At 39.4% G+C, this 21,790-nt stretch overlaps 1 protein-coding gene across 2 annotated transcripts in view; it reads right to left on the bottom strand.

Moving 5' to 3' along the window:
* Positions 1-20,757: 20,757 nt before the first annotated feature.
* creb3l1 (cAMP responsive element binding protein 3-like 1) overlaps positions 20,758-21,790 on the bottom strand; it is a 38,687-nt gene continuing 37,654 nt past the window's right edge. For both annotated transcript variants that reach the window (XM_027133071.2, XM_027133072.2), the window contains one exon: positions 20,758-21,790. This exon is cut by the window's right edge and continues 1,273 nt beyond it. The gene's annotated coding sequence lies outside the window, so the exon portion shown is untranslated.

The following is a 21,790-nucleotide window of genomic DNA, read 5'->3' as shown; positions in this document are numbered from 1 at the left end:
TCGTCTGTTTAATAAATGTTAAAACCAAAACGAACCCCTGTGTTGATTGAAAATTGTTCAGGGCCTAAACCTATTACTGACTGATTTTTACAATGGATTCAGTTCATTCGAAGTGAGATTGCATATACATATATTTGAATTTATATCTTATTATTTTATTTTATTAAAAACGCCCATTAATGCTTTAAAAGTTTAAACCAAGGAACAAAGGAAAAACAACCTTAACTTTATAAACACCTCCTACGTACTTTGCTACTACTGTTACTTCCTTAGCTGTAATTCACCGGGCGGGATTATGTCATATTTAACCTCTGCACATTCAACAGAGGAAGTGCAAAAATTTACGCCCCCTTAATCATTTTGTTATGAGCAAGCTTGGCAGTTAACTTGGATTACTGATGTATATTTTTATTCTCAAACTTTTATTTCAGTTCAATTTATTTGTATAGCGCATTTAACAGTGGGCTTTGTCTCAAGCTTTATAAGAAGTTTAGAAAGAGAGAATATAAATTGTAAAGTTTAAAATCTATTTATTTTTTATCTCCAACAATTTTCCCTAATGATCAAGCTTGAGGTGACGGTGGCAAGAAAAAACTCCCTGAAATGATGAGGAAAAAGCCTTAAGAGGAACCTCAAAAGGGAACCTCATCCTCATTTGGGTGACACCGGACAGGAAATAATGTCATTTCTACAAGTTTGCAGTCGACAGGAATTGAGCAACCAAGAGCTCACGATTAAATAAAGGTCAGCGTCATTTCCACACTGATTCCTTCCTGCTGAATTCTTCAAATGTTTGCTGATGAAGACCTGAGCACAAAGCTGACACACAAAAGCAGATAAAAGACTGTGTAATTGTCTCCATGTGGTTCTATCCACAGTAAACCCATTGGTCCCTGGCATCTCCAGCAGAGTGCACCACAATTCGACGAGACTCTGACCAGGGGTAGGGCATCAGGATGGAAGAAAAACTGAGTAAGAAATAATTTCACTGTGCTGTAATGTATATGTGACAAAATAAAAGATTCTGTTCTATTATTACCCGAGGTTATTCCTTTCTTCATAGAAGTTGCTGAGGACCACACAATTTTATCTAGGGCCTGAGAAATTAAGCACAGAATTTAAGAAGCATGTACCTTCACGCTTTACACTCAAATGGTGATTGAAGCTCAATGGCATGGAAGAACCTTGATTTTTGGAGCTGATCTGATGGTGAAAGGGATACAGTAAAGCTGGACAGTGAAGTGATCCATTGTGGGATTTCTAGCTTTATTCATAGCAGCAGATTTTTTTGTCAGTAAGAAGACTCTTTAAATGCCTCTGCACTAGATATATTTATTTAACCCCCATCATCCTGCCAAATTCTATTTATTGCTTATGCATTTTTACATAATTTGACATGAATGCTTCTGCCCTTTTAACATAAAAACATTGTTCTTCTTTTGGCTGCTTCCTGTTTGGGGTTGCTACAGCAGATCATCTGGTCTGCATATTTGCTTTGGCACAGATTTAAAACTGGATGCCCTTCCTAACACAACCCTCGCCGTTTATCAGACACTGAGAGTTAGCACTTCAATGGCTGGATTAGCTCCCTTCTGGGGAATCGAACCCGGGCACATCAAGAAGAGCACGGGACCCTGCTGCTGGACCACCAGAAGGTTCTTTATTAACATAAAAATAACCTGATTAAACCCCAAACCAGTTTCTCTTCTGCATCTAACACAAATCCCTTCCACTGTATTCATATAGGTCATTTTAAACAGAATTCGAACAGCTGGTCTTACAGAAACATGAGTATCCATTATTACATGTGCCAACCATGTATCTCCTAACTAGGTGATGATGAAGTTCAAATACCAAACAAACAACTCACTAGAACATAAAGATGGTGGATCTTTATTCATCATGAGGCAGTAGGGGGTTCGCGGTTCTAAACGAGTAATCAGAAAATTGCAAGTTCAGACCCCAGGACTGGCACAGAGTCACTGCTGGACCCCTGAGCGAGCGGCTCATCTGTATGCTTGCTTTAATATAACTGCATTGTGATTTAAGTGACAAGCCTTCAGTACAATAAAGGAAAGCTGGGTGAAATTAATAAAGAGCAGATGGTTTTTTAGCATGTAATATCGCAATGCTGAGCAAAGTAATTTATTTATTGATAGCGCCATATTGGCCTTTCCAATAACGCTATTACAGAAGTTTCCAAATTACCTTCTTGAAAACTACTTGGAGATAAAATTGTATATAAAAAGTCTACACACCTCCGATGCTGATGGGTTTGAGGCTGATGTAAAAACAACATAAAACCAAGATAAATAATAAAAGAATAAAATTACAGCATAAAAAACATTACATGAAAAACAAAGCAAATATTTTGGGGAAAAATATACAGTACAATAACCTGGATTCGCACCGAAAATCTAATCCTTTATTAAGGCACTGTTCGATTTTATTACACCATTCAATCTTTTGGGGAGAGAGTCCATCAGCCTGGCACATGTTTGATTGGTAATATTTTTTAGACATCATCTTAATTACATTTAGTCAACATCTTAATCCAGAGATATTTGGCTCGTTTTTCATGAGGCCAATGGGTGCGCGCTTCATAAAGAATGATCTCTGTGTGGCTGCCGCGGATATTAAACTCTACATCTTAATGAATAACCAAATATTTCCTTCTGCGCTGCCTTTTCACAAAGAAAGAACAACCAAACATTAACAAATATCCTCCAGGGAGACCTTGATAAATCAAATAATGACCTACTTTGCATCTGGGCTACATTACTGTCTCTAATATTAGGACACAGTGGAAACTAAACATCTGTTGATTTGATCAACCAACCAATACACTGACTGACTTATATGCACTGGGGTTAACCTAGGAGATATTGTTCTGGAATTGTTTTAAACGAAAGCTCAAATACACTGGAGGTGGTGATAAAACATCTTTTAAACACACTATTAGACCACTGCTGTAAAGGAAATCTTTATTATTCTAAGGATAAATTGCTACCACTAAGCTGAAACTTCTGTACCTACTACAGAATCTGAAGGACATCCTCCCATTAGTTACGATTTAATTCTTCTCTTTATTTACTCAGTTAACAGAACAGACAGTAAATATTTTGCGACGAGGTGTAATCGGAAATGTTCCCAAACCCGCTGCTAGTACATACAGTATGAGCACCATTTACAGCCAGAGGTTTATGGATTTGTCTAGCAACCACAGATACTCTTTAAAGCAGCCCAGCACACAGATTTTAAAGCAGAATCTCATTCACCATTTCCGTCTAAAATTTTACAAAAGCAGAGATTTTATTTCATGTTTCTTTTCAGTAAATTTAGAGAGTTAATTAGAAGGATTTCTGTGTATGTTTTGAGGGAAGATTCGTAATATATTCTGATGAGCTGTGCTATAATTGCGTCCGCATCCTTTAGTGACCCAGAGATTTTGTGCACTAATTAACACATAATCCATGCTGTGTAGAGTGTGCTTAGTCTTATTATATGCTAAATATAAACCATGAATCTTGGTTGTTAAAGAGCCCCATATAAGCGGTTTCATATGTATTATCATGTTATACGGCGTTCCTCAGTCTGCAATGATTATTAGTACAGATTATTGTTGGGAGACTTGGGAGGCCACAACCGGTCTTCCTTTCAACACTACCTGATCACAGAGCTCAATGACTGCTTAAAAGCATTAGCATGAGTGCGGTTAACACCGAAATTCAGCCACAGTAGCAAAGGAAATTAGTCAGGAGACAGGAGGTGATGTAGCGGCTGCGAGTTCACACTTAATATTTAAACAGTATGCTGCACATGTGTCCGTGTGCCACAAGCAAGTGTTATTGGTCTCTGCTCCTGAACCATAGTTTAACTAATCCATTCTATCAACATTATCCGCTTACAATTGAGCTCGCATTACCGCGACATGCCGTAGGCTAAGGTTCACAATTGTACAATTGTCACCATTAGTCAGCATCTTTTTTTTTGGCCAGAAGTGACAGGTTCATCCTATGCATAATTTAAAAAAGGACGTTCGTAATGGCGTATTAGCACAAGATAAATTAGAAAGGCTTGAGGGAAAGAAATACAGACTGAATACTGATTCAGGCTCCTGTTTAATCTGCAAACACAATGCCTTTCATTACACAGTGTAGCAGAACACACAAATGCATCTGCGTTCAGCAAATAACACACAACATGGAACCAATCCAGCCACAAAAATCTCCTACTTATTTAGTACTAAACAGGTAGAATTATTTAATCGCGGAACTGAAGGAGCAATAAGCAACAAGTTGATTGAATACAGGTCAAGGTAAAATCTTCCCTTTATCTTCCACATCCTTGAAAAGGTTGTAGCAGAGCCTTTAGGTTTATACATAAATAGCAAAAGCATTCATGTAATCACCCGCTCATGATTTGATGATCGCTGGCTAAAGTAGTAAATAACCTACTAGAGCTTTCTGGTCAGGTGTGTGTTTCCTTGTCTTATTTAATCTCAGTACATATGCTGAAACCGTGAATCACAAAATAATTCCTGACAGATTAGTAAATGTTATTGGAGTAAAAATAACCAGCCTGGCTAAAGCTTATCTGACTTCTTGCTGTTATTGATTAATTATTAATGGTCGGTACTTTTTGCGCACACAAAATTAAAATTTGGTTTTCCAAAATGCTGTGTTAGCTGTCACTACTATGCTAATGTAGGTTTTAGACAAACCAGCTGATGGAAGCTTGCTTAATAAAATCAAGCAAAATGTATAAAGGACATTATACTGTACACAGGATGCTGTGTAGCTTCCTCCTGCTTATTTCCAACAAGACAAAATACTCCTACAGGAGTCATAAGCAGCTAGAAGAGAGCAGATTACAGACTGCAGTTAGTGCCTGATGTAAAAAAAGAAATAAATATAGGAATTGCTCTCTAAACTTTGTCTGGTGCAACAAGTAGAAACAATTCCATTTTTTTTATTCATTTGTTTCCTCTTTAGGTGCGTCACAAAAAACATAAATAAATGAACATAGACCGAGCCTAGGAGTTGGTCCCCAGTTTATGCGCTAGCTCTGGATGGCCTGTCAGTTACATCATGTGCAGCAGTGAAAAGCCTTGGAGTGATTATTTACTCCCATTTGAAGATTATGTAAATATCATTACTAGGACAGCTTTCTCACTCTTTCACTCCCTCTCTCCCTCTCTGATTAGCTGTACTTGTCCTCCTGCAGCATGATGTGATGCCAGTGCCAGATCCGGACACACTTCTGCTTCAGTGTCTTCGCTTTCCATCGAGATCCACCTGATTCATCCTGATGTTCTACTTCTGCTTGGAGGTTCTGCTCTTGTGACTCACTTGTATCTGTTGGTCTGAAGTGAATATCTTGAGGATTTGTACACCCAAAAATAGTTTAATGTCTCACCCTTGGTTCGGTGGATACTGTCTCCTAAATACTGTACTTATAGCCTCTAGTAACTGCTGCTGTAATCATAAAGACTGTGATGATCATCTGTGCATTCTGAACAACCTTTTAACACACATTGTGCTGTTTGCATTTACTCCTCTGTACCTGTATACTGGAATGTTTATAATCGCAATAATAATCTTCTGTCACATACCAAATTACGGGTTCCCTTTTTGTGTCTGGTTTGTCTCGGTTTTTGTGTCCCCCCCCCCACCCACCCCCCCCCACACACACACACACACATGACGTGCTAGAAAGTTTTGGCTTGTCAATGTCGCTATCACTTCTGGGTTTCTCAGTAGGGATCCAAATCTAGATGACAAATCTGTGATGAGGTCTGAATTTAATTAAGCCAATTTTATGCAAAACATTGGTTTTAAAATGATCAGCACCCCACTAATAACAGCTGGTAAAGCCTCCCTTGGAGAGAAGGACAATACTGAGGCTCATCCTGTACTGTCAGTCAAGGTGACACTTGTTCCGCCTCCATGCAGAACATTTCAATATCATTCGGTTTGTGCATGTGGATGCCCTCTTCAATTCAGATGACAGGGTTTCAGTAGTTTTTTAAAGCCGAACACTGAGAACGGTGTTAATCTGAACACTTTTGGGTCGTTATCTATTTACTGGTTCTTTTTTTTCCCCATCCCAGTTTTAACATTCTGACAGAGAGAGAATACCTGGTCGTATCGTCCGTGTGCACTCTTTTAACTTTTTGGTCAGCAAGGTTAAGAAACGGATCAAAAGTAAAGTCCTATAAAAGTCACATCTAAAGACTGACTGGAATGATGCAATGACTGATCTTGACTTGCTTATAGATTTGGCATTTGTAGCTTTGCACAGGGAAGTGAAGTGTTTAAAACTTCTTTGCGGAGAGGGATAAAAGTTTTAGTTGATCGCTGGTGGCACTTGCTCTCGGGCTCATACTGTATATCTCTTATGACACAATTTCAATTTCAGTTTATTTGTGTAGTGCTTTAACAATTCACATCGTCTCAAAGCAGCTTAACGTGGCTGTATAGAAACAGAATAAAAATGTAAAAATCTGAAATTAAGGTACTGTATAGCTCTAAATATTTTCCCCTAATGACTGACAAGGAAAAACTCCCTGAGACGATATGAGGAAAAAACCTTGAGAGGAACCAGAACTAGAAGGGAACCTCATCCTCATTTGGGTGACACTGAACAGTAAATAATGTCAATGTAAATTATGTCCATTACAGTATACAACTGTATATTTGAGTGGAATTAAGTAACCAGGAGCTCCTGAGCAAGTGACAGGTTAGGGTCATTTCCGGGTTCAACACAGACACAACCCTAAGTCCTTCCTCCCAAATATACATAGTAGATGAAGTGTGTTGTCTCATTTACATGCCCCACATTGCTAGAAACATTGCATGACAGGCTAAAGTTTTTATGGGAAGTTCTTTACTATCTATGATGAACTGGGGGACATTTTAGTACACACTGTCAGTGGATTAAAATATCCTTCTAACTGGCAAAAACTCATCCTGCCCTCATCTGTAACAAAAACCAGTGAAAAGAAAATCCATCACCATTTTAACAGTACGGTTTCTTTATGGTCCCCAAAGGTAAATGATGTACCACAGCAGAAAGCTTTTCATTTCATCTAATGTGAACGAGATGCCATGAAGTTCAGGAACTGTACTTCTTTTTATTGCTCTTTAGAAAGTGTTTCTTTTGGGCAGCTCTTTGAAAAGCTCATCTAGATGTGGCCTTCAACTGAACGGCATGAAAACATCAATAATCAGCTAAACCGTGTACTTCTTAGTGTTACTGGGGGTTCTTTCCTTCTCTCCTCTTCACTAAAACTCTCCATTATCTCTTCGATAATGTTCTTAAAGGTATTTTTAAAGTTTCATGTTGAATATAGATTCCCTAACTTATATTGGTCAATAATTATTCACACGTTTTTACTTTCTGCTATTGTTGTGCCACATGTCTATATTTTGAGTATAATTTCCTATTTCAAATTTCTATTTTCTTCACATATTCATGCATTTTATTTAACACAGGTAATGTACAATATTTGTATTGCATGATAAACAGAAATAAATGAATTCGGTTTTGAAAAATAATCATGACAGGAATTGTGCTTATAATTTGAGGTCTCGCGTATCACATCGCCCTGTGATGAACAGAACATCTGGGCAGGTGTTAGTGTCATAAACCAGCACTGAAGATATGAACTAAGGATACTAAAATTAAGCTGGAAGAATCTCGCTGTATTAAAACGCAGTAGGAGCGAAGGAAACAGACTGGATGTCATTTCTGCATTTCGTGTTGATATCACTGAGCTTCTGACTAATGGATAATTTCACAGTTGCTGAGTGATAGCTGGTCTGTTTTATCTATTGTGTGCTAATAATTGACTCCTGTTCAGTTATTAGCAGGATGGACATTATGTCATTAAGTGATTTTATGTAGCTTCTGGTGCTTTCTCACATTAAGAGCAGGAACGTGACCTTTACTTCACTTCGACTCTAAATTGTTTATTGATTTTTTTTTCCCCTCAATTTGTTGCCCTTTAATCTGTCTCTGGTCAATTTCCTCCACCTTCGCTCTCTCTTGTTCGTTCCCTCTCTCTCAGTGACTCATGTGTAGCTATAGTAAGTGAATCAGCAGGAAGTTTGACACCAGTACAGGGCATTGTGCTCCCCTGAATGCCCACCTCCTGCTCTTGTCCGTTCTACCAGGTTTTGAGTGGGCATGGAGAAGCACAGACTGGCACAGATGCTGGCGCCGGGTCAATCTTAACCTTTGCATATTTTTATGGCAAAAAAGTCCAGGATCACCCCACGTCCCTCTTATTCGGTTACATAATACGTACTCAAAGCATGGCATCGTGTTCTCAGACTCACTAAACACACACAGATGCTCCCTCGCAATGCTGCACACTGTTTAGTGTAGTCATCATTACATAAAGCACACGCGGCAAGACCGAGACTGAGAGATCATTTCTTAGCTTTTTGTGAAAGGCAGAATATTATAAGCTTAGAACAATACAAACTGTTTCCTTATTTAACCTCAGTGGATTGACGTATGCGTGAGACTATACAGAAAGATCACTAAAGACAATAATGGACAATAAATGGGTCAGGCCATGATGCTGTATATAGAGTGTCTAGTGCTGTAAAGGAAGTGTGTGAGAAATGTGAGAAAAATGTAAGAAAAACCTTCATTCAATCAACACATTTTTAACCCCATGGCTTCTGGGTAGTTACTGGGACCTGGAACATACAAGCAAAATCTGACACTGGTTTGATAACACTGTAAAATGTCCAGCTGCTAGAGCATATAGACCTGTGTAATAGTAAAGTTAATATATTGTACGTATCTCATGGATATTGTTCGTTCCTCTGATTTCAGGATCACATACTGTATGCAAATGGTGATTTTTGTACAATCCCAATCCTTTACTTTAGCGTCAATATCAGAGCCAATACTGGGTACTGTAGCTGTATGTGTTTCTTTTTTTTTTCAGTGTTATAAGCGTGTGAGATGTTTACTGAAACAACACCGGTCCTATACAGTGTTAAGATTTTACAAAACCCTGTAACAAATGCTTGGAGAGAGACACCAAAATTACGTCCATATCAGATCAGTATCAGTTGATACCCAAAGATCTGAAAGTATACTGAATTATGTGACCAATACTTATGCTCAAATAAATCCTGACCTGGCAGCGGCAGGTGAAATGAGGAAGAAGGAACAGAATAAATAACCGTCAGGTAGCTTACTCTCGACTGTAACAAAAATACACATGAGGATGTGTGGGTGAGAAAGGAGAGGGGAACAAACTTGGTTGTAATCTCCAAACCAACCAAAGCCTCCGCATGGCTGAACTTTAGGTATAGGTATTACAGAGACTATAAAAAGTGCACTTAACATTATCCAAGCATTCAAACATTACCATTGATGAAATCCATGAGGGTTAAAGAGCAGCTAATAAAGAAAGGAGTTAATGGGTTCCAATTAAATTCTACTAAATCCTTTACAAGATCTCACAGGTTCAGATGTCACTCCTCTAGACATTAAAGCGAGCCTACATAAAAGTGGGGTGGGGTTAAAAGGACAGTGTGTGTTTTCTCCATAATGTACTGCCAGGCTTTATCCCCAGATCTGCATCCTCATTAGAGATCATGTCTGCCTCTGCACAACTAAGCTCTGATATGACCCAGGTAATGAGCTATTGTTCTGTCAAAACCGCCGCTGTTATGGAAATGAAAAGGTCCTCTCACTTTAGCACACTTTCACCTTTAGCAATGTGTCCTTGGAACAATGGGTTGTATTGTTGTGTGTTAATTCTAACAGCACAGAACATAATGAATTCCAAATCCAAATATATGAGGTGCTAGTGCTAGTTATGTACTGGCTACTGATTAGGAAATAGTTTCTTTAGAGCAATGTTTATACATAAGATGTATAAACACAAAAAAGAAAATAAATAACTGGTACTATTTTTCATGCAGCAGATGTACAGGTTCTATTGTGCATCATTATATACATTCATTGTGTACGCTCATAACACAAATATGTGAGCGTGTGTGTGTGTGTATGTGTGTGTCTGTGATAAACATAATAATTTCCAATTTCCAACTCTTGTTCTTTTCACAAAACATTTATTTTTGGCATAGCTTCAGTGTCCGTGCTGACGGCTGATGTCTTCTAATAAAATATAAGAGATCCACTAAACAGTCCCCTCTTTTCACAAGCATCTATTAGGTGCTCATCTCATATCCCTGTTTTACCCACTGTTGCCATGTTTGAACATTATTAGCAATTGCTGGTATAAAACAGCTGTTAATCACTATACTGTATATAGTGTTCAAAAGCACTGACTGAAGTGTACGTCCAAAATCTAATACCAGAGCACTAATTTATTAGAGTGCATGTTGAAATATTTCACCAGGGAAGAAAGGAGAGGAGGAATCAGGTGTCCTGTATAGGGATGATCCATGCATACTATTTAGTAGAATAGTTTACACCTTCCATGTGCCAATACTGACAAAGTATAACGCTGTTTAGCACTTTATCTTCTTCAGGTTTCATGTAGCCAACAGCATCTGTATGATTTAGTAGGCTACTGTATTCTTACTAAATCTACTCTTTAGCACGTGCTTATAGTGATACTCAGTATAGGTCTCTGTGACACTTAGACACTATGTAGCTCACTAGTACGCAGTGTTATCAGTGCGCTCGCCTGTAGGACACCTGTGTATCAGTGCGCTCGCCTGTAGGACACCTGTGTATCGGTGCGCCCGCCTGTAGGACACCTGTGTATCGGTGCGCTCGCCTGTAGGACACCTGTGTATCGGTGCGCTCGCCTGTAGGACACCTGTGTATCGGTGCGCTCGCCTGTAGGACACCTGTGTATCGGTGCGCTCGCCTGTAGGACACCTGTGTATCGGTGCGCTCGCCTGTAGGACACCTGTGTATCGGTGCGCTCGCCTGTAGGACACCTGTGTATCGGTGCGCTCGCCTGTAGGACACCTGTGTATCGGTGCGCCCGCCTGTAGGACACCTGTGTATCGGTGCGCTCGCCTGTAGGACACCTGTGTATCGGTGCGCCCGCCTGTAGGACACCTGTGTATCGGTGCGCCCGCCTGTAGGACACCTGTGTATCGGTGCGCCCGCCTGTAGGACACCTGTGTATCGGTGCGCCCGCCTGTAGGACACCTGTGTATCGGTGCGCCCGCCTGTAGGACACCTGTGTATCGGTGCGCCCGCCTGTAGGACACCTGTGTATCGGTGCGCCCGCCTGTAGGACACCTGTGTATCGGTGCGCCCGCCTGTAGGACACCTGTGTATCGGTGCGCCCGCCTGTAGGACACCTGTGTATCGGTGCGCCGCCTGTAGGACACCTGTGTATCGGTGCGCTCAGCCTGTAGGACACCTGTGTATCGGTGCGCCCGCCTGTAGGACACCTGTGTATCGGTGCGCCCGCCTGTAGGACACCTGTGTATCGGTGCGCTCGCCTGTAGGACACCTGTGTATCGGTGCGCTCACCTGTAGGACACCTGTGTATCGGTGCGCTCGCCTGTAGGACACCTGTGTATCAGTGCGCTCGCCTGTAGGACACCTGTGTATCGGTGCGCTCGCCTGTAGGACACCTGTGTATCAGTGCGCTCGCCTGTAGGACACCTGTGTATCGGTGCGCTCACCTGTAGGACACCTGTTTGCGGATGGTAAGAGGAAGGAACTGGCTCTCCAGCTGCTTCACTGGCGACACCGAGTCTTCCTGCACTGCACCCGCCTCTGTCCCGCTCTTTAAAGTTGAGTTTTGGGGCATAAACACGTCTTCTTCCTCAACCACGTCCTCCAGCGCGGGCGCCATCACCAGCACCAGCAACGAGTCCGCGGGGCTGTGAGGAGCTGCTGCCCGGGACGAAGCGGCTCGTCTGCAGTCACCTGCTTCTGCCATGCGCGCTTATCCAGGTAAAGTAAGAGACAGAAAGTAGCACCTCGGAACACGGAGCCGTCTCAGGTTTAGTGTAAAAGCTGGCTGACAGCTTTGTGACAGCCTGCTGGATTTATTAGTACAGTTTACTAACACAGGTAAAGCGTCTTGTTCACTTTCAGCTGAAATGCTAAGTACAAGCCTGAGATGCACGACTGCGCTCCAAGACCCCGCCCACCGTGTGATCGCTAGACACGCAGCCAATCACTAACGGGCATCACTGTTGCCCCGCCCTGTTCTGGCTCAGCTCTCACCTGCTCGCTTACTCAACAGGCAAGTAATCAAGTCTCTCTCTCTCTCTCTCTCTCTCTCTCTCTCTCTCTCTCTCTCTCACTCACTCTCTCTCTCTCTCGGCATCACTCTCTCTCTCTCTGTATCACGCTCTCTCTCACTCACTCACTCTCTCACTCTAACTCTCTCACTCACTCACTCTATCTCTCTAACTCTCTCACTCACTCACTCTATCTCTCTAACTCTCTCTCTTTATCTATCTATCTCTCTATCTCTACCTCTCTCTCTATCACTCTCTCTCTTTCGCTTTCTCTCTGTCTCTTTCTCTCTCTCTTTATCTATCTATCTCTCTATATCACTCTTTTGCTTTCTCATTGTCTCATTCTCTCTCTCTCTTGCTCTCTCTCTCTCTCTATTACTCTCTCTCTTTCTTTTTCTGTCTCTTTCTCTCTCTATCACTCTTTCTCTGTCTCTTTCTCTCTTGCTTGCACTCTCTCTCTTTCTCTCTTTTTCTCTCTCTCTCTCTGTGTATGTTTCACACAAATATAATTACTCAAGTGTAAGCTTAAGGTCTTTAATGAATCTCTTACACACTAATACTATAACTACTTATCTCTTATAAGTATATTACTCTTTTACTTTACTTTACTAGTACAGTATTCTGTCCTTGAACATTCGTATTTCGTGCACTTTGCTTGTCCAAGCCATTTATAACTACGTTTTTACTCTGAAATATAATAATGACCTGAAATTAAATAGAATTAAAGCATTAAATTGTGAATCCACTCTTATCCTGTTGCCTGAATATTCCCTGAGTCAGATTTTCAGCAGATGTTCATCATATGTACTTCCTGAAGATCTTGGGAAGAAGAAAACAGATTTCCCACATTATTTATTCTCTCATTCTATTTGTAATGATATTTTTGTCTGATGTGGTCATTTTGACCGTACGACATTGCGGCCCTGAAACTGAAAGTGAATTATTAATTAAATATGCATTTTAAGCAATGAAACAGAAACTACATAATGACTTCATGGCATTAGCGTGTCGGCTAGTTAATATTTTGTGTATTTGCTAAATCTGTGCTAAAAGAAAAACCTTTAGACTGTTACTTTCAATTCTGTTCTGACGTTTAAACGTGTGATATTTCCAGTCATGTTGTGGCTGTGTTCCGCAGGTCTGCACATATCATTGTGTGTTAATGATCTGAAGCTGGGCAACTGAAGGGGGAGAGAGTAAATATCAGATAGTACAGAGAGCAGGTTAAGCCAGTTGAGTGACATTGACTGTAGTTATAACATTTCTGCACATTATGTTTTAAATAATGCAAATATATAAGAGTCCTCTTCTAAACACCTTTTTGTTTATCTTTTTGTTTGGAAGTCTTTAAGTAGTTGTTTGTCCGTTGTGTTCATAAGTATTAATGTATATATTACAACCTTTCTACTGTATAACATGCCTAAGATTGTTCTTTCAGTTTCACTTCATCACCTGGGTCCATTCCAGTCACTGTATCAGCTCAGATCACAACAGGAAGCTGACTTCCAATCTTTAAATAGTATGTACTTTCTTTCAGTAAACCATAACAGGTTCAAGCAGGTGAATGAGATCAGTAAAAAAGTGAAACTTGAAAATGCTGTCAGATCTTTTTAATCTGTTATGACCCTAGAAAGAGAGATGGAACGGTGATCGATCTCCTGAGTGCCTGAAGCGTCTGACTCAGAGGTCTTGGATTCCCGCACATGCTCTGACCCAGCTTACACAACTAGAAACATCAATACCTCAACACATACACAAGCAGTGCCGGTACATCAACACATCCAGTCGGCTCAAATCGCTTTCATTAATGCAGCAGTTTGGGGTATCAAATGCTGACATGACTTAAAAAGTTTTAAAAAATGGGTGAATCTGACTGTGTATGTACTGGAAAGCCAAATTAGGTCTGTTTATATCTGGTTATTATTACTAATCTTCTTTTTAAACTTCTTATTATTTATTTATTTATTTATTTATTTATTTTTATTATTATAGATTTATATTAGTGTATATAGTATTATTACAGGTTGCATAGAGCCTACATAGAGCTTAACATTAACCACTTAAGACACAAGTCATATTCATCATTGTTTTATATACATGAGTGATCATTTATTTAGAAACAAATGTGTGCCTGGGAAAAAATGTGAATGTCGGCCATAAATATATTTGGGTTTTAGTGAAACTAATTTGGTTGTTTTAGGTTGTTTGTTTGTTGGAGGTTAATTCAAATTCTGTGACCTTTTTACTGGATAATTATAAATGGACAAGATTTTTATTATAACCTACTAATGTAATTTAAGTACAACCACAGCAGCATCTATCCATAATAACAATAATATTAATTGATAAATACATTGATTGATATTTCATTTGACATTTGTTTAGATATTTTCTGATTAATGTTTTTTACAGTACACTGTACTCAGTACAGATAGGGTGGTGTGAGGCAGATTGCTATTGATACAGAAACTCAAATATTGTTCTTCTTTTGCTAACTTAAATAATATTAGCAATTTTAAAATAAATTTTTACACAGGTTAATCATTTCCACACACTAGTATTTCTCTGATTGCACCACAAAAGGATGTGGGTGGGTAAACGTTGTCCTAACAGATGCCCACACTCAAGTTCAACCAGGAGAATGATGAGTGTGTGAGTGTGTGGGTGTGAGTGTGTTTGTGTGTGAGTGTGTGTGTGTGAGTGAGTGAGTGAGTGAGTGCATGTGTGAGTGAGTGTGTGTGAGTGAGAACAAGTGAGTGAATGAGTGAGTGAGTGAGTGAGTGTGTGTGTGTGTGTGAGTGAGTGAGTGTGTGTGAGTGAGTGTGTGAGTGAGAACAAGTGAGTGAGAACAAGTGAGTGGGAGTGTGTGTGTGTGTGTGTGTGTGTGTGTGTGTGTGTGTGTGTGTGTGTGTGTGTGTGTGTGTGTGTGTGTGTGAGTGAGTCAATGAGTCATTAAGAGAGTGATTGAGTCATTAAGAGAGTGACTGAGTCATTAAGAGTGTGATTGAGTCATTAAGAGAGTGACTGAGTCATTAAGAGTGTGAGTGAGTCATTAAGAGAGTGACTGAGTCATTAAGAGTGTGAGTGAGTCATTAAGAGTGTGAGTGAGTCATTAAGAGAGTTACTGAGTCATTAAGAGTGTGATTGAGTCATTAAGAGAGTGTCTGAGTCATTAAGAGTGTGAGTGAATCATTAAGAGAGTGACTGAGTCAATAAGAGTGTGAGTGAGTCATTAAGAGTGTGAGTGAGTCATTAAGAGAGTGACTGAGTCATTAAGAGTGTGATTGAGTCATTAAGAGAGTGACAGTCATTAAGCGTGTGATCGAGTCATTAAGAGAGTGACTGAGTCATTAAGAGAGTGACAGTCATTAAGAGTGTGAGTGAGTCATTAAGAGAGTGACTGAGTCATTAAGAGTGTGAGTGAGTCATTAAGAGTGTGAGTGAGTCATTGAGTCATCGAGTGAGTGACTGAATGACTGAGTGACTCAGTGTGCGTACAGTCATTGTGTCCATTTATCATGCAGCAAGGAACCAATATTAAGTCATGTCTGTTCTTTACCTGTGTTTCTCCAACATGTCTAAAACTGTCACACACTAATAATATCATTGTCTCGATTTCTAACCTAAGTGAAAATCTCAGTAGCTGAGAGCTTCATCAAGTTACCGCCACAATGACTCTTAATCAGTTTACAAAACTACACTTGTTCAATATTAGTCAGTATATCTCAGCAGCAGTCTCACACACACAGACATAAATGGTATGAGGAACTATGAGTGTTTTGCGTGGGAGGAAGAGAGGCAGCTGAAGTCTCGTCCTTTGTTTCTTTTCTCCACCTCTCAGTGGAATATTTTGTCTATTGTGAGTGTGCGGAGGCAGTATGTACTCTTTCCCTTACACTGCACTATATCTAATAATCACCAACTGGAATAAAAGATATTGATTTCATTGAGTGAGAGAGAGAGAGAGAGAGAGAGAGAGAGAGAGAGAGAGAGAGAGAGAGAGAGAGAGAGAGAGGACTATTAAGGAGAGAGAGAGAGAGAGAGAGAGAGAGAGAGAGAGAGAGAGGACTATTAAGGAGAGAGAGAGAATAGGGACTATTAAGAACATTTCACAGTATTTAAGGTTCTTATGTGAATCCTTCAGCAATGTTACATTATCTACATGTGTACATTGTCTCATATATAGAAGGACTAACATGATTTCCACTATTTTATTTTGAACATACACACATGTAATTATTAGTTGCTTTCTGGATGATGTCAGTATCATCTGAAAGCTACATATTTATATACTGTATATTTTCTAATAGCATACTAATTATATGACCTATTATAAAAGCCTCTTACTAACAGCAACATAATTGTCATCCAAATGATTAGCAATTATACAAAAGAACATAAGATTTTCACCTTTATGTACGATTATTTATGTAATCAATGTTCTTGTTTTCTCTGAGATTGAAGAGAGAATATTTTCTGGTAAACATACAAGTTCTATGAAGACATAAATGTCCTGCTGGAGATTTCTTTTAAATGAATTTAAAATGTATCCTTGGTGATTAAACGATGAATCGCATCAAGCATATAAGAATAACAAAACAAAAGGGTTTTTGGTCATTTCCAGACAGACTAAAAAAATGAGTAATCAATTCAACTCTACTTTTAGATCTGTGAAGCCTCCACCAGTCTCATGTAGGAATTCCCTTATGTTCAGTGTTCAGTAAGAGGCTTAACCTTTTAATAAGTCAGCTCTATCATGCAGCATGCATGTCGTCCATCTGTTGTTGGAAAGAGTGAAGACCTGCTTTATGGCTTTGTGTGTGTGTGTGTGTGTGTGTGTGTGTGTGTGTGTGTGTGTGTGTGTGTGTGTGTGTGTGTGTGTGTGTGTGTGTGTGTGTGTGTGTGTGTGTTTCGAGCTGACAAGAAGCATAGAGCAACTCAAATAATCACTTTTTACAACAGTACCAAGGAGAAAAGTTTTACAGAAAAAAGCACAACATCTAAAGTCATGAGGCAGATGAACTAAAGGCCCACATCAGCTTCCACTCCTTGCATCCAAAAACAGGAATCTGAAGTTACAAGTTCATGAAGACTGGAGACTAGAACAACAATTACACAGTTGCTATTCAAATATAAGTTTCTGTAAGCTGCGTGTCTGGCCAGTCTGCTCGTCTTTCCTGTCTCATCAGTGAGGTGTTATCACCCCAGAACTCCTGCTCACATTGTGGTTTTTATTCTCACACCATTCTGTGTAAACACTAGAGACTGTCGTGCACGATCATGCTATATATTAATGTTTGTTTGTTTTTTAAATAATCAAATCAACAACCTTGCCACAGTCACTAGGTCACTGAGATCACATGTTCCTCCTTCATTCTGATGTTTTGATGTGAACATTCAGGGAAGTTGATGCTTGAGCTATATCTGTATCTGCATGATTTTCTGCATTGTGCTGCTGAAGGGATTACTGCATGAAATAACATGTGTCTTGGTGTTCCTAATAAAGTGGTCAGTGAGTGGATGTCAGCTGGATTGATTAAGGCAGAAAGTCTTCATTGCCAGATCTTGATTATTTACTGCTATAATGACTCTGTGGATCCACACATGCACTCAGTGGACAGGACAGTTATTAATAGGGTTGAGGTATTTCCTCAAACGTCCTCAAACAATGGCACAGTGTAAAAGCAGACAGTGTTTCTATGATTCACAGAGCTTTACTATTGCTATTGCAAGATACAGCACATATATCGCAAAGATTGCTAGAGAGACACAGATGGATTGTAGAGTAGGACAGTGTCCAGAAATTCCTATACAAAGGCTGCGAAAAAGAAGAAAACCTGTATTTTACAGCACCTGAATGCTTTGGTTTAGTTTCATGTCTATGATGTAGTTTTTGAGGTCTAGTTGGTCTGGATCCTCTGCTAAAACCTGACAACCCTGCTTAATGATATTAGCTGAGGTGCAAAATATCTCTTATGTCCCTGTGTATGTGTATAGTTTTTCTCTACTGTCTATCACGCAGACTGATGTGTAGTCTATTGTGCTGTCTATTGATTTAATAGCAGACTGTTGGATGCTTTACAATAACGTATATTATTGTGCAATAATCCAACCATGTGAACGACTCTCACTGTGAACTGACACTCATACAGGTTTATATGCACAGATTATTGTATGTTTACTGTGCTGTCTGTTTCTTACCTGTCATGACTGTTGATTGTTTTGTATCTACAACTGCACATACAGTAGGAGCTTTTTGTTACAGTTTTGTTATGCTATGCACACTCTGTTGTCTGGTTGAATGACAATAAAGTTCATTTTGACTTTGACTTAGCTCACCTGCTCAGACATAGGTGCTGGTCTCCACGAAGGACGGCTCTGTGTTGTGTACCCTGTAGAAGTCTACAGCAGACATCAAGTGCGACAGCATGTGAACATAATTATGTTACAGTATTACTCAGTAACGTCTAAAGTCATAAACCACTTCTGCCTGTTACTACATGACTGTTAGGGTTGGCCTGGACAATCCCTAATCGGAACACCAAGGGGGTTTTCTGGCATTGTTTGTTTGTTTTTTGTTTTTTTTACGTTACATGTCTTTGTTTATGTTTTGTGCTTACGTTTTTGCCCCGCCCTATTCTCAGTCCTTTCCCTCCTCTGCAGACATTGCAGACATATATTTCTGTAATGAACCTTTTATTATTTAGTCCTTGTCATTTTTGGGTGTCAACATGTTTTGTTTTTATCTGTCTAGTTTCTTTCTAGTGTTTCCTTTGTGTTGGTCTTGTTATATATATATATTGTATGTATGTATGTATGTATGTATGTATGTATTTATTTATTCATTTATTCATTTATTAATCCAATTTCTATCTGCTATCCTTGCATTTGGGTCTGATGGGCTGATATTTGTTCCCAGGGTGGCAGTTGCTCTTGACAATGACTGAGGCTGAGGCCGAGGAATGACTACATATTTTATTCATATGTGTGTGTCTACTTTGACAAAATCTGATGCTGACAACTCAACGTGATGTAGTGAACTTCACCTGTAGAGCTATTTGTCCATGTTAAACTATATTCCTTAAATGTTTTACATGTAACCAAAGATTCAGGGGATGTGGTAACCTAGTGGTTAAGGTGTTGGACTACTGCTTAACAGGTCATGAGTTCAAATCCCTGGTCCACCAAGTTGTAACTGCTGGCCCTGAACAAGGCCCTCAATTACTCAGTTGTATAAAAATGATATAAAAATGTCAGTTGCTCTGGATGAGGACGTCTGACAAATGGCGTAAATGTGAATGTTTGAGTTGCTGCTGTGAACAACAAGGTGTCTGAGGCCACATCAGTGCTAAAGACGACCACAAATAAATCTGCTCACCTTTTAAGTCCACTTCCACAGTGGCTTCACTTCTGACTCACTTTAACTCGCTTTAGTTAGGTTCATTTTTAGTGCAATACGTGCAACAATCTTTAAACGCAGAAAGCAAGTGATCTCGGATCGCAAGACCCAGCAGCGGATAGTGAGGACAGCTGAGAAGATCATTGGGGTCTGTCTTCCTCTATCATGGACATTTACACCACACGCTGCATCCGCAAAGCCAACAGCATTGTGGATGACCCCACACACCCCTCACACACACTCTTCACCCTCCTGCCATCTGGAAAAAGTTACCGAAGTCTTCAGGCCCTCATGACCAGACTGTGTAACAGTTTCTTTCCACAAGCCATCAGACTACTTAATAACTGAACTGAACTGTACTGAGCACAACACACACACGCTTATGGACATGTATGGACTGCACAAACCTATACCAAATACACAGTCTTCCAATATACATCCGTCAAACTGTTTACATGCTCTTTTGCACACTGTTTTTTTTTTTTTTGCCCTTTCACATGCTGTCTCACATTTCAGTCATTTGCTGTTTTGCACAATACTTTACAATATCTCATGTAACTGGTGCTGTAATACTGTGTTCATTCCAGTATTTCTGCACATCTAATATTGTTGATCATACAGTATTTACACTGGTCTGTTCTGTTTATTGTCTTTTCTGTATTGTCTTGTATTTTTTGTTTGCACTGTCTTTTGTCCTGCACTGTCTTTTTGTCTTGTCCTGCACAGTTGCACTTTATGCGGCTAGGACTACTTACTAAATCCTTAGCTCTGTCTTTGTTTTATGTAGCACCATGATCCTGGAGAAACGTTGTCTCATTTCACTGTGTACTGCAACAGCTATATATGGTTGAAATGACAATAAAAGCTTCTTGACTTGACTTGACTTGACTCTAGTTGTGGGAAGTACTGTAATGACAACACTGACCCCTGGTGGTCATGTGCTAATCCTACACGGTGAATAACGGCAATGCAGTGCTGCCGTTTCTTTATGGGATAATAATAATAATAACAATAACAACAACAACAACAAAAATAATAATAATAATAATAATAATAATAATAATAATAATAATAATAATAGTATGCCTACATCAAACATTTATACAAGGATTTTAAAAACAGGAATAAATAACACAGAGACATAGGTTTGCTTCTGCAAATTTTTGTATTTTGCTTCATTCTAACACTACTTTGATATAATATAGACAGAAACTGACATAAGTTTGAAGCACAGAGAGAACCATGCAGCAAGAAAGTAAAACGTTCAGCATTAGGCCCAAAACCCCCACCCAGGCATGTAGCGCATCAGAAATATAAAAATACATCCTCCATATTTACAGATAGAATTGACCATCAGTGTCATATGTACAAAATGCAACAAAAAGGATGAGGACACAGGTGTTACCAACAATAATTACACTGAGAGTTGTTTTAAAGCATTTTCATGTATTCTAGACAATGATCTTAGCTTGAGTTATGGAAGTTTAAGGCAACTCTAGTAACTCTGAGCCAAGATCTTGAGCATTGTTGATCCTGGATTTAGCCCTGATGGACTAACTGAAGAGGCTGAAAGAGGCAATTATGATATACTGTCTAACTGTTAATTATTTTATAGTCTACATTTTGATATTTTATAACAAGACAAGACGAACACGTTCGGCCCGATTCAATAAAACTACATAGCAGAAAACACAACAAAACCACCTCATGGACAGCAGCTTGATGTGGTTCATCTCATCATCTCATGGCCAAATATAAAGCCATTTAAAGTTCATTACACAGAACAATAGTGACATGACATGTGATTTTTTTTTTAGTTTTACAAGAATAATCAGCACTGGTGTCATGTACACGATGTACAAACAATGCGGTTACACCGTTAAACAACTGAAATGAGTTTTTACACGACTGTACATTTGAAATGTCTTCACTTCCACATTAGCCAGATTCTCGTGTTCGTTACATAAGGTATTTATCTGCGTTTTTGTCGGTCCGATTCTAGTAAAACCGTATTATAAAAAAAGAACAATATTCTGCACAAAAGAAAGATTTTCAAACTATTCTGATGGCATTACTGCTGATTGTCCTGGTTCCAACCACCCTATATACAAAACGTTCTTTTCTTTATACAGAATAAAGATAACACAAAAACTGTTTAACAGTTATGACAAAAAAAAGA

The sequence above is a fragment of the Tachysurus fulvidraco genome, chromosome 1, assembly GCF_022655615.1.
Source record: "Tachysurus fulvidraco isolate hzauxx_2018 chromosome 1, HZAU_PFXX_2.0, whole genome shotgun sequence".
NCBI lineage: Eukaryota > Metazoa > Chordata > Actinopteri > Siluriformes > Bagridae > Tachysurus > Tachysurus fulvidraco.
This window is presented reverse-complemented; position numbering and strand designations above follow the sequence as displayed.